Source organism: Amia ocellicauda, unplaced genomic scaffold (genome assembly GCF_036373705.1).
Source record: "Amia ocellicauda isolate fAmiCal2 unplaced genomic scaffold, fAmiCal2.hap1 HAP1_SCAFFOLD_171, whole genome shotgun sequence".
Classification (NCBI taxonomy): domain Eukaryota; kingdom Metazoa; phylum Chordata; class Actinopteri; order Amiiformes; family Amiidae; genus Amia; species Amia ocellicauda.
Window position 1 is genome coordinate 68019 of NW_027102734.1, and position 14218 is coordinate 82236.

General features: G+C 39.5%; 1 non-coding gene across 1 annotated transcript; it reads right to left on the reverse strand.

Annotated features, from left to right (window-relative positions):
* Positions 1-7066: 7066 nt before the first annotated feature.
* Positions 7067-7181, reverse strand: LOC136723976 (U5 spliceosomal RNA). The gene has a single exon (XR_010806917.1). It is a non-coding gene; the product is annotated as a U5 spliceosomal RNA (small nuclear RNA).
* Between the last annotated feature and the right edge of the window lie 7037 nt (positions 7182-14218).

Consider the following 14218-nt stretch of genomic DNA (forward strand, 5'->3'; position numbering starts at 1 on the left):
CACTACACTAATTATACAAAAGGGAAAAACTAATTAAAATTCAACTCTAGATCAACAAATCAAAGACAAATCACTTCCGTGACCAAATCAAAGACCATGGGATCGCATATGATAACACACAAATCGTTAAACAAAAAAGGTTATAAACACATTGACTACAATACCGGTTAGTAAGACGAAGGTGAGTCTCTCGTTAGTATTATTAGTCACACATTAAATAACTACGCAGGTTAGTATTTATGTCAGGTAACTTCTCATTATATATATATCAGTCTCATTTACGTTTAGGTGCCAAGAAAGATCCTATCATTACTTGTTACCACAATTTCCCTTAACTGATTATTATTCAATGATTAAGGATAGGCAGGGCCACCACTAATCTAATGTCTATTAACTTGTGTCAATTTCAGAATAAACAGTAAAACAGGAATGAGAAGATATTTCTCGGCGTTGACAGATTTTATTTCTAAAATTATCAACAAAACAGTTTAATGCAACACACATTTATATTTAAGAAAACTAAATGATATTACACATTCTAGAGTTATGAATCACAGATTAACATTTCTAATTGATTTCTCAAATGTCATGAATCATGAACTCCAAACTGTTAAACTTATGTGAACTTCGTCGCAGATAGGCCTCTCTGGCTTCCGGCTCAGATAACAGCACACGGCACGAGTTCCGTGTGGTTGGAACAAAGGCAGTCCGGTTCGGCTTTGTCCAAGAACTTCCACTCAGTCGATGCACCTGGAAGTTGGGGTTTCGCGAAAGTAGAGTCGTTTCCAAACAGATTTTCCACTGGTTTGAAGGCTCCAAGGTTGTGCACAAAATCTTCTTTGTAAGCTGGGGTTCCACCGTAGTTACTTGAAGATGAAGTCTTTGAGGAAAGCAGGGCCCTGTTTGTTCCAAGGGTCAAGTTTCTTAAGACTCAAATAGCTATTTAAATGACTGACACTTTCGTATTCAGTCAACTTAGTCAATTGTCCAGCTGTAAAACTCCACTGATCAGGTGGGCACAGGCGGGCAGTGCAGTCTGTAAAGTTCTTTATTTAATAAAGTCCTTTAAAAGAATTCTTCGTACGGCTCAATCTCCTTCTCCCAGTTTAACTCTTCTGTTGCCGGCAAAGACTTGGTTGGTTTCTGATTCCGGTTCTGGCAACAGAGCTACAGGTTATGCTGTGGCAGCGAGTTACTGGTTCAGGTGAGAGAGAGAGAGAAAGAAAGGCCGTGTTTGTCCTTTATAGTCTGTCAGATCAATAGGTGATTGGTTCCTGAGTTCTTGAGATTGGATTTCGGTTTCAGCCCCCAGTGTCCTATTGGAGGGGGGCTTGATTTATGACTGATGTCAATCCATGCCATCTTTTGGAAATGCCGGTTGGCCTGGGTTCGTAGCTCTATGTCGGGATTTCAGCTCTCATCCACTTCAAAGAGTTTTTATCACCAACAGGCCCCTTTCTCCAGACATCTCATAGCAGAATAACAAACTATTTGGCCTCTTCTCGGTGCCATCCTCCCCAAAACTGTCACTTTGATGCAAACCAGTTCCAAGCTGATGAGCTAAGGAAATCTGATAACTTTGGGGGGGAGAGGTCTTCTTTAGATCCGTGCTTCAGCTCAGAGCCCAAATACTCTTATCCAAATACACCCAACATAACGCTACACACCACATCCCAAAGATGCTCTATTGGGTTGAGATCTGGTGACTGTGGTTGCCAGTTTAGTACAGTGAACTCATTGTCATGTTCAAGAAACCAATTTGAAATGATTCGACCTTTGTGACATGGTGCATTATCCTGCTGGAAGTAGCCATCAGAGGACGGGTACATGGTGGTCATAAAGGGATGGACATGGTCAGAAACAATGGGCCGTGGCATTTAAACGATGCCCGATTGGCACTAAGGGGCCTAAAGTGTGCCAAGAAAACATCCCCCACACCATTACACCACCACCACCAGCCTGCACAGTGGTAACAAGGCATGATGGATCCATGTTCTCATTCTGTATACACCAAATTCTGACTCTGAAATCGAGACTCATCAGACGTATGTATGTATGTATGCATGTCCAATTGCTTTGACAATACAAATGCACTGAATTGAGAGAGAGAGAGAGAGAGAGGTAGTCCAGACCGCTGCAAAATTCCTGCTGAAGTGATCTGGATCACCACACAATGGCCCAAGGACCACTGCAAACTTGGATTTCAATGTATTTGTGTAATGTGTGTTGCAATAGCACCTACCATGTTCCTTTGTGGTGATCTGGTTAATTCTGATCTGGGAAAACCACAATCCTGCAGGTTTAATAAGTCTCTCTACACATCAGTCCCTGAGTACCTTCAACCAATGGTCATTTTGACCAATTAAGCCCAAGATTTGAGTCAATTAAGTTGTCAAGGACTACCCAGTGAAGACGTGAACTCACGACTAGGTCACACTGTGAGCTCACCAGAGCAGACATTACACTGAGCTCACTGTGAGCTCACTTAGTGCTTTTCCAGCGACATGGTGATGGTGCTGGAGCCGGAGCCGCTGCCCTTACTCGGTGGCTAACCCACCTCTATGTTACAAATGTTCCCTAAACACTTATTTTGCAAGATCAATAAAAATCCTTTAGGAAATTTAAACTTTTACTGACACACATAGTTAATAGCAATGTATTATAACTTTACCAAAAATAATAATCTGTATATCTTTAATTGTTTAGACATTATTAAGATATAATGCATCTTTCACATAGGGAACATTTGTAACATGTTAGGAAAAACAAACAAATGATTTGAAAATATTCATAATTACAGCATACAATTTGTCAGGCTTCATAAGAATGGTATTTATAACATACTCTGTAAAAATCAAGCAAATAGCATTTGTGGTTCACAAGAAAATATATATATATATATATATATAATCAAAGCTATCAGACTATAGCAGCCGTTGTATGAAGACACATACGATTATACAGCATTATTTGGCAGCTTCGCAAGACCTAATTTTAAACGTTGTTGGTAAGTTAGATAATTAGTGGGGACCCTCTATTTGCAGTTCTTCCCCTCCATAATTGCTAAAATAAAGTTTTACTGACATTTTATTGACCCTACCACTGCATAGGGCATATCTGTAACATGAACGCTACTGAATGGCACATACATTGAAAACTACAGAGAACTGAGACAAATCCACTTTACACTTCATAAATAATCTTAAAACGTTTCCAACCAAGGCAACACCCACTTGAAATACATTAATTCTCATTTTTGGTAAACAAAAAGAGAGATTGTTACATATGTTCCCTATGATGCATCTACAGAGAGAGAGAGACAGACAGACACTAACACTCTCTCTCTCTCTCTCTCTCAGCTGGGAGTGTGTGGGAGGGGTCTGCAGTGAGCGGGAGTGCTGCTGAGAGCTCTGTCCTTTGGCTGCGTTTTTTTGTTGCTTTACTTTTTTCAGTTTGTTTATTTTGTCTTCTGTTTTCAGTGCTTTTCTTATTGTGGGGGAACAGGGGAGGGGAGGGGGGAGTACCGGTAGTTCTTCCCGGGTCGGGGGGTCGGACCCCCTGAATGCGTCTTTGATAAGAAAAACTGACCCGACGCCATGGAGTCAAGATCGCTCCGGTGCAGTTCTGCCCCCTAGAGCAGTGTGTGTTAGCGGTTGGGGAGGTAGCAGGGTGTGAAAATATCAAGTCTGCTGCCATTGTTATCTTCTTAAAAACCACTGATCTGCTCAATCAGCTAGTGGCTAATGGCACAGTGTTAGACGACACTTTCACCCCGGTGTTGCCGCTCGCTGCTCCTGCCCGGAAGGTAACGCTGTCTAACGTCCCTCTGTTCATCCGCACCGGCTCGGGCAGCTGATGTCCGGCATTAAGAGGGTCCCGCTGGGCTGCAAAGCCCCGCAACTGAAACACGTCGTGTCCTTCCGAAGGCAGCTGTATATGATCCTCAATAACATCAATGAGGATCTTAATGTCTCCGAAGTTGGATCTCTCTTTCTGCCACCACCACGAAGATTGCTCTTTAGTAATGTTGGAAAGTCAAAGACAGCAACCGTCAGGGTTCTTGCATATGACGTATTCGTGCTGCACCTCTCTGCAAGGATCCAGGACAGTTTGTCAATGTAAACTCCAGTGCCTGGGAATATTTCCACCTAAAAGACAATGGTAAATAAAAAACAAGTTTATCCCCAAACTATTCTTATATTATGTTAAGTGGAATACTCAGACATTATCAGTGAGGCTGTGATTTTGTTACAGAAATGTGTTATTAAAGACCACAGTATGTCTCAATTCTAAGTTTATTAATTTACAGACATAATAAAGTCAGTGAATCTGTGACACCCATAATTCAATTACATTCTTATTATCAACTATAACTATGAATATACCTGATAATGTAGCATCATTAGATTGTTTACAACCAATATTTGTTTTCAATATATATATTTTTACCTTGTCTTTGTAATATTGTAGACCAAGAGTGTTACACCTGTTTTGGTGATTCTTTGTCAGATTCAGAACAATTTGCTGTGGGGCTGTCAGAACCACTTGATGGTGACACACTTTTGTCTTCATTGCTGATAAATGTGGCTTTTGTTACAATTTTTTTCAGATTGTCCAAAATTGATTGATAATCATTTCTAGTAATATATTTAATACAAAGTGAAAACAAAACCATCAATGCCTGCAATTATACTTGAGAGACTTGCTCTATGTTATTGGCAAACTGACCTTTTTGTGGGTCATTAACATTAGCTACGAAAAAAATAAAAAAGATAAAATACAACAATTACCAGGTCTAATGTAATGCATATAGTCATTAATGTAGGATTATGAAGTTATGTTGAAAAACTTTATTTAATAATCAGTATTATTAAACTATTAGACAGTGCACATTACGAGTCTGTATTGTGGTTCTAGATTACTTCAGTATGATCAACTATAATACATTACTCTGGAATCTAAATTACTTAAGAATAACATTTATCAAGGTAAGGAATTATTTGCTATAAATAAAAAAACTTACCATCAACCATACGGTTTCGAAGACATTGGTTTTCATTTTTAAGTCTTGTGTTTTCCTTTTCGAGCTGCTTAACTTTTTGCTGTAGCTCAACTTCACTGGACTCTTTAAATGTCTGTAGAATGTGATGGGATCTAATTCTTGAAGCTCCATCGGTTTTCTTTCTTATTTTGTGCTGTATTCAGAGAGAAAAAGAGTTTAAAATGAAATTATATATATATATATATATATATATATATATATATATATATATATATGAAAATGATTAAAAAAAAACAATCCTGCAATACATTTATTTAATATTTGCAGTAATTATCTCACCGGTAACTGTGGTTCATCAAGGTCACTATCATCTGAAATTTGAAGTTTTTTGTTTGTTTTAGGTACTCTCTTCATTTTAGGAGAGGGCATTTTTGTTAGGTCATTAAGTTTTCTTCTTAGTTCACCTTCTTTTCCTAAAATAAAAATAAAATAAATAAAACCCTGCATTATGTCCACAGATATTTGGGGATTATATTTATTTGTCATAAAAATACTGTGCTTTGACCATACAAATTAAGATGAACAGCCAACACTGAATCAAAACTGAAGTTAAATTATATCTGGTTTAATTTATTTTGTGATTTGGGGGATTTTATTGTAAAGCACAACACACAATAAATCGTTCTTACAAATGCCAGTCAAGTATGACGAGTTTTTAGTGCCCTCACCACCACCTACCATGTTATAAGAGTATGTTAGAAGTACAACACATTAATAACTTAAACATTCATTTCAAATATACTGTGATTGTATATATCAAATAGCATGTAAAGACTTTAATGTTTTTTTTTTTTAAATAAACATTTTTACCAGTCATAATGATCTGCGCTTCATGGACAGGCCATCCACCTTTTGGAGGTTTGTTCATGTCTCTCCACTCTGCTCTGAAGTTTCGAGTCGTCTCTTCGTCATCATCAGCAATGCTGAATAAATCAAAATTGCGAAAGCAAGCAGTGGGAATCACGCTGTAAGAGTCTTTGTCGACCCCGCTTTCCCACTTCACCAACGCGTGCATCACCGCCATACTACCTTCACCTTCTCATCCGTTTTTTCTGCGCGTTTTTCCCCCGACAAGTCACGGCACAAAAAACAGTCCCGCTCTGCATTCTGGTACTTGGCGTTCTTAATAACACCAACAGGGTGTAATCGCATAGACCACTCGAGTATAAAGTACTACATATCCCATCAGTTACAGTTTTTTTTCATCTTCTGAAACTGCAATTTAGCACTTTCAACTGTTTCTTAGTGATTCCTAGAATTACTAACCGGTATTGTAGTCAATGTGTTTATAACCTTTTTTGTTTAACGATTTGTGTGTTATCCTATGTGATCCCATGGTCTTTGATTTGGTCACGGAAGTGATTTGTCTTTGATTTGTTGATCTAGAGTTGAATTTTAATTAGTTTTTCCCTTTTGTATAATTAGTGTAGTGCTACATTTAGTCTTTGTTTTTAAATAAATTTGACAATTTATATCTTTGGAATTGGTGTCTGCGTCCAATTATTACAGAAATTGAGTTCTAAAAGACTCCAGGATTCGTGATAAGGTGATACTATGAATTCACTTCTTTAATTGAAATTTATAAGTGTACCTTACGCTACATATATATATATATGTATGTATGTATGTCCAATTGCTTTGACAATACAAATGAATTGAATTGAGAGAGAGACAGACAGACAGACAGACTGACAAACAGAAAAACAGACAGACACAGATACACACACACACACACACACACACAGAGCCAGCCAGCCAGCCAGCTCAGCGATGACATCACGAGCCTCTCTCAGCTGACTGCTATGACATCACAGAGCATGTACATTCCGTTGCTTGCCGTCTGTCAACCACTCAGTCACTGCCAGCCAGACTGGCTGGCTGGCTGGATGGGGGGGCTGCTTGCTGCTGCTGCGTACCTTAGCAAGCTTATTTGCTTGACCGGCCTTCCTCCTCCGCCCACATGCCCACCTATGCCCGATCTGCTGTTCACCTGGATCACAGCTCCGCCCCAACAAGGCAGAGCCTCCCAAAAATGGTACAAACTCACCCACGATCCCCTCCACGGAAAGCTTTAGCAAAAGGCAAAAGCGTTATACGTAATGAAGAGGAACCCGAGTCCAAGACGCATCCGACCAGCCATACATATTTGTGTGTATTAAAGATCACATTTTCTTACATTTAGTTTTTCTGTACTTTATTACATCTTATTGTGATTTATAAATGTATTGTTTCTTTTCCATATGTATGTATGTATGTATGTGTGTGTGTGTGTGTCTGTCTCTGTGTGAAAGTTAGTGTGTGTGTCTGTACGTGTGTGTGCCTGTCTCTGTGTGAAAGTGAGTGTGTGTGTGTGTATGTCTCTCTGTGAAAGTGTGTGTGTGTGGGGGTGTGACAGTGTGTGTGAGTGTCTGTCTGTCTGTCTGTCTTGTTGTCTGTCATATAACTCGCACATCTGTGAGGGCACCATTTTTGCAGAAGAGATGTACACATTTTGGAGCAACATATGCTGCCATCCAGACCTCATCTTTTCCAGTGACGTCCCTGCATTTTCAAAAAGATCACATTTTATTACATTTTGTTTATCTGTACTTTATTACATCTTATTGTGATTTATACTTGTAATGTTTCTTTTCCATATATATGTATGTACAGTGGGGGAAAAAAGTATTTGATCCCCTGCTGATTTTGTACGTTTGCCCACTGACAAAGAAATGATCAGTCTATAATTTTAATGGTAGGTGTATTTTAGCAGTGAGAGACAGAATAACAACAAGAAAATCCAGAAAAATGCATTTCAAAAAAGTTATAAATTGATTTGCATGTTAATGAGGGAAATAAGTATTTGACCCATTTTCAATGCCCTGGCTTAGGGAAGGAGGTTCTCACCCATGATTTGACGGTACATGGCCCCGTCCATCGTCCCTTTGATGCGGTGCAGTTGTCCTGTCCCCTTAGCAGACAAACAGCCCCAAAGCATAATGTTTCCACCTCCATGTTTGATGGTGGGAATGGTGTTCTTGGGGTCATTCCTCCTCCTCCAAACACGGCGAGTTGAGTTGATGGCAAAGAGCTTGATTTTGGTCTCATCTGAGACCACTTTCACCCAGTTCTCCTCTGAATCATTCAGATGTTCATTGGCAAACTTCAGACGGGCCTGTATATGTGCTTTCTTGAGCAGGGGGACCTTGCGGGCGCTGCAGGATTTCAGTCCTTCATGGCATAGTGTGTTACCAATTGTTTTCTTGGTGACTATGGTCCCAGCTACCTTGAGATCATTAACAAGATCCTCCCATGTAGTTCTGGGCTGATTCCTCACCGTTCTCATGATCATTGAAACTCCACGAGGTGAGATCTTGCATGGAGCCCCAGACTGAGGGAGACTGACAGTTATTTTGTGTTTCTTCCATTTGCGAATAATCGCACCAACTGTTGTCACCTTCTCACCAAGCTGCTTGGTGATGGTCTTGTAGCCCATTCCAGCCTTGTGTAGGTCTACAATCTTGTCCCTGACATCCTTGGACAGCTCTTTGGTCTTGGCCATGGTGGAGAGTTTGGAATCTGATTGATTGATTGCTTCTGTGGACAGGTGTCTTTTATACAGGTAACGAGCTGAGATTAGGAGCACTTCAACAGAGTATGAAAGACACCTGGGAGCCAGAAATCTTGCTGATTGATAGGGGATCAAATACTTATTTCCTTCATTAACATGCAAATCAATTTATAACTTTTTTGAAATGCATTTTTCTGGATTTTTTGGCTGTTATTCTGTCTCTCACTGTTAAAATACACCTACCATTAAAATTATAGACTGATCATTTCTTTGTCAGTGGGCAAACGTACAAAATCAGCAGGGGATCAAATACTTTTTTCCCCCACTGTACATACATATATATGGAAAAGAAACATTACAAGTATAAATCACAATAAGATGTAATAAAGTACAGATAAACAAAATGTAATAAAATGTGATCTTTTTGAAAATGCAGGGACGTCACTGGAAAAGATGAGGTCTGGATGGCAGCATATGTTGCTCCAAAATGTGTACATCTCTTCTGCAAAAATGGTGCCCTCACAGATGTGCGAGTTATATGACAGACAAACAGACAGACAGACAGACAGACACTCACACACACTGTCACACCCCCACACACACACACTTTCACAGAGAGACATACACACACACACACTCACTTTCACACAGAGACAGGCACACACACGTACAGACACACACACTAACTTTCACACAGAGACAGACACACACACACACACACATACATACAGGATAACGCCAAACCACATTCTGCCCAGATTTCAAGCGCATGGTTGCATAGGCAGAGAGTGCGGGTGCTAGCATGGCCTGCCTGCAGTCCTGACCTGTCTCCAAATTGAGAATGTGTGGCGCACTAGTGCAAATTAAGACAACGAAGGCCCTGTGCAGTTGCGCAGCTGAGGAAATGCATAATGGATGAATGGGGGAAAATCCCGCTTGCTAAACTTAACCAAGTGGTGTCTTCAGTGCCCAAGTGCTTAATAAGTGTTATTAAAAGAAAAGGTGATGTTACATAGTGGTAAACAGTCGACTGTCCCAACTTTCTTGGTTTCTTTTCACTGCTAATGAGATGCTGTAGAGTGAGTTAGTTATATTGCTTTCAGGAGCTCTAATCGTATTGATGAGTTCATGCAGCATTTTTAATTGAATTTCAAAAAGAAATCCTTGCTGTCTGGCCTGTGTGTATGAGATGTACTCTGTCAATCTTTGGCTAACAACTGAAACATTGGTAGAACAGAAATGGCAACATAAAAAAGAAAAGTACATTTTAAAAGAGCACATTAAATAGGATGAATATACAGTTTTTTACAATCACTTTGTCACTAATTTCAGAACCTTGATGTCATTTTTCAAAACTCTAGACACAAAACTCAAAACGGTCATCACTTGTAACACAGGCTGTCCAATGTTCAAGACATTGCATTGTGCATTCATATCTTTAAAGAAACCTTGCACTTGCAGACTTGTTGGTTCAAATAACTCATTTATCATGAAATACCATAGTAACATAGTAAAACAGAAGATACCGATAGTTTCACTGTGTAGTTGTTCGTACAATCATTAAATATTGTAGTACAAAATATGTGATACATGTTTCATTATGGTACTACACATAAATACATCACTGTAAAAGGACTAGTAGAGAGAATACTACAGACACAGTGGAATCATTGAACAAAATCTGAAATACAATACAATACAATACAATCAAATCACACCATAGGTTTCTTTGAATCCATGCAACAATAATTAGCTACAAAAAAGAACAAAACTACAGTAAAATGTCAACTGCAGTGTTCCTCACCTGGCTTAGTGTAAAAAGCAAAACAAAGGATTGATTACCGTACTTCTAAATTTCCATCAGCCCTGTGTTCAGGTTCAGGTTCTCACAACCATTTTTCACAAGAGGCATCTTGAAACTGAACATACCTGAACATATTCAGTCATCAGCTGCTTCACTCTGTCTGCATTTCTTTCAAAAGGCACACTATACTCTGTGCTACACATTGGTATGCAGTATACAGTCATTTGACAATTGAGAGTAGCCTAATGTTTTGTGCATGCTGAAGACTTGCCGCTTCTCAGTACGGAAATTTCTGATGATTGAGGCCACAGTTGATCCTGAGTTGATTCTGAGGTTTGATTGAATCATTGTAGCTGCCTCAGTCATGGTCATGCCATGATTTACAACATGCTCTACAACTATTTCTCGGATTTCACTGGACACTATTTGCTGTTGCTGCCGCTGTCTGGTCCGTGGCCTTGTCCTCTACCACGTTCCCCCAACACCTCTCAAATGAGGCCCATGGCTGCCTCTCTGGTGAGCCCTAAGCCCTCCTCTATGACGAGGCCCATGACCACCTCTCAGAAGGGGTGCATGTCCCCTTCCATTCCTTTGACCACCACGTCTTCCTCCTCCCACTGCTTTACCTCTATTGTGACCTGGATGACCTGCCGGCTCCATGTTATCACTGTGTTGCTGGGGTGGATAGCACTCATTTCACTCGATACTCGTACCACAATGTGAAATCAATCATCAATAACCAGTTGGCAGTATTGGAAAAGCAATTACAAGGGCCTGCATACATACAGTAATGTCAAATCTGATGTGGAAGAACAATCATCTTCAACCAGGTTGGAGCGTTAGTTGCAATGCCTTTAATACACGCAGCGTGGAGAGGAACAGTGACTCAAGAAGATCCCAAAGTCACTCTGCCTTCATTTTAACAGTCAGAGCTTTTATACACAAAAATCAAAGAGCTGGTTATAATCAGAAAGTCATTACTATGTTATCTTAAAAGTTAGCTAAGCAGAATTTATATCATTATAGGACAGAGTTCATAGATCAACACATGGATTAGGGAGCAGGCACTTCAATCATACTGTTTGACATTGTCTCCAAGATTCTCATCGTAAATAAAAAACAGAAATCAAACTACCTTCTGGCCTGACCTTCTAGCTTGACCTTATCTTTCTTAAGTATACAAGAAAGAAAAACAGGTATTAGAGAAAGAATTTCCAACTTTCCTTCCACACTGAAAACATGGTGTGGAAAAGTGCTACATGATGATGAATGATGATGAAATATTACATCCATAGATAATGTAGTCCAACTGGTTCATGCTCCTCGGTTATTGGTGTCAATGGATCTCATTATCCTGAAACTTTCATTATCGAAACATGGAATACTCTTCGTCAGTTTCCATAAAACTATGAATTAAGAGTAATGCAACAGTCACTTATCATTTTGAGCAGCTGTATCAATTGATAGTTAGATCTTTGTAATGAAATGAATAGACAGTGATCTCAGATGTAATGTGTGAATTGCATTTTGAAATGGTAATTCTTTGATGTTAAGTTGTGTCATTTTAGTTCAATGAACAAATGATCTGAGGTTGATGTGTATTGTATCCAAGCAATTGAAAAATGTGCATTTTGATCATTGGGTGTGAGTTTTGTGTCTAGAGTTTTGAAAAATGACATCAAGGTTCTGAAATGAGTGCCAAAGTGATTGTAAAAAAGTGTAATATCAGGGGACAGTGGCTATTACTGATCTGGCCTTCCATGGCCTCTGTATTAATGTAACAGGTCACATTGTATGTGTACACTGATACTTGATAGTATAATATAGTACAAGTAAAAAACATACATAGGTATCATAGAAGTATTTTGCAGAAATGATTAAGGATACTTATCAAAATGGAGAGGAAATGCTAAATCCAGTCTCCCCAGGCTGAGCTTCTATTGCTACACCTGCTAAGTGGCTGCTGGCCCCACTATATGGATAGAGCCACACCAAGTACAAGAGTCTCCCCGTTGCTATTTATATCTCCCTATCCAGTCTTCTATACGTGTCAGGGTGGGGTGCCTATTCCCCTGTGTGTGTGTGAAAGTGTGTCTGTGTGTGTGTCTGTAAGTGTGTGTGTCTGTCTGTGATAGTGTGTGTGTGTGTCTGTCTGTCTGTCTGTCTGTCTGTCTGTGAAAGTGTGTGTGTGTGTGTGTGTGTGTGAAAGTGTGTGTGAGTGTTTGTCTGTCTGTCTGTCATGTAACTTGCACATCTGTTAGGGCACCATTAATGCAGAGATGTACACATATTGTTTATTTTCCATATATATGTATGTATGTATGTATGCATGTCCAATTGCTTTGACAATACAAATGCACTGAATTGAGACAGAGAGAGAGAGAGAGAGAGAGAGAGAGAGAGAGAGAGACAGACAGAGAGAGAGAGGTGCTAAGGCACATTTGTAACATAAATTAGGGAACATTTGAAACATGCTTAGGGAACATTCATAAGAACATAAGAACATAAGAACATAAGAAAGTTTACAAACGAGAGGAGGCCATTCGACCCATCATGCTCGTTTGGTGTCCATTAATATCTAAGTGATCCATGGATCCTATCCAGTCTATTTTTAAATGTTCCCAAACTTTCAGCTTCTACCACTTTCCATCTTGAATGCCTTGAAGCCCAATTTCCATTTGTGTCCCCTGGTGTGTGTGTCCCTGCTGATCTGGAAAAGCTCCTCTGGTTTGAGGAACCTTTCATGATTTTGAAGACTTGGATCAAGTCCCCACGTAATCTCCTCTGTTCCAGGGTGAAAAGGTTCAGTTCCCTCAGTCTCTCCGAGTAGGACTTTCCCTTCAGACCTGGAATAAGTCTGGTTGCTCTCCTCTGAACTGCCTCTAAAGCAGCAATATCCTTCTTGAAGTGTGGTGCCCAGAACTGTACACAGTATTCCAGATGAGGTTTAACTAGCGCATTGTACAGTCTTAACATTACTTCCCTTGTTTTAAATTCTACACTTTTGACGATATACCCTAGCATTCTGTATGCCTTTTGTATTGCTTCCCCACATTGTTTGGATGGAGAAAGTGAATCCACATAGATTCCTAGGTCTTTCTCATGCATTACTTCATCTAGATCTGTACCTCCCATAGTGTAATTATAGTGGACATTTTTGTTTCCTGCATGTATTACCTTGCACTTGTCCACATTGAATTTCATTTGCGAGGTGTCAGCCCACAACTGAATTTATCTAAGTTCCTCTGAATAGCATGTGCTGCCAAGATTGTATCTGCTGAGCCACCTATTTTAGTATCATCTGCAAATTTGACAAGGTTGCTAAGTATCCCAGAGTCCAGATCATTAATATAGATTAGAAAAAGCAAAGGCCCTAGTACTGATCCCTGTGGAACTCCACTAACAACCTCACTCCAGTTAGAAGTGACTCCTCTAATCTGTTTCCTATACATCAACCAGTTCATAATCCATCTACTTACATTACCCTGAATGCCTACAGCTTCCAATTTGAGGATCAGTCTTTGGTGTGGAACCTTATCAAAAGCTTTTTGGAAATCTAAGTATATCATATCATATGCTTTCACGTGATCTACAGCTGCAGTTGCATGTTCAAAAAAATTTATTAAGTAAGTAAGACATGATCTGCCTCGTCTAAACCCAAGTTGACTATCTCCAAGAATATGGTTTTCATTGAGATGCTCCTCTTATTTTCTGTCTAATCATTTTTTCCAACATTTTACAGGTGATGCAGGTGAGACTGATTGGTCTGTAATTTCCTGGCTCAGTTTTGTCCCCTTTCTTG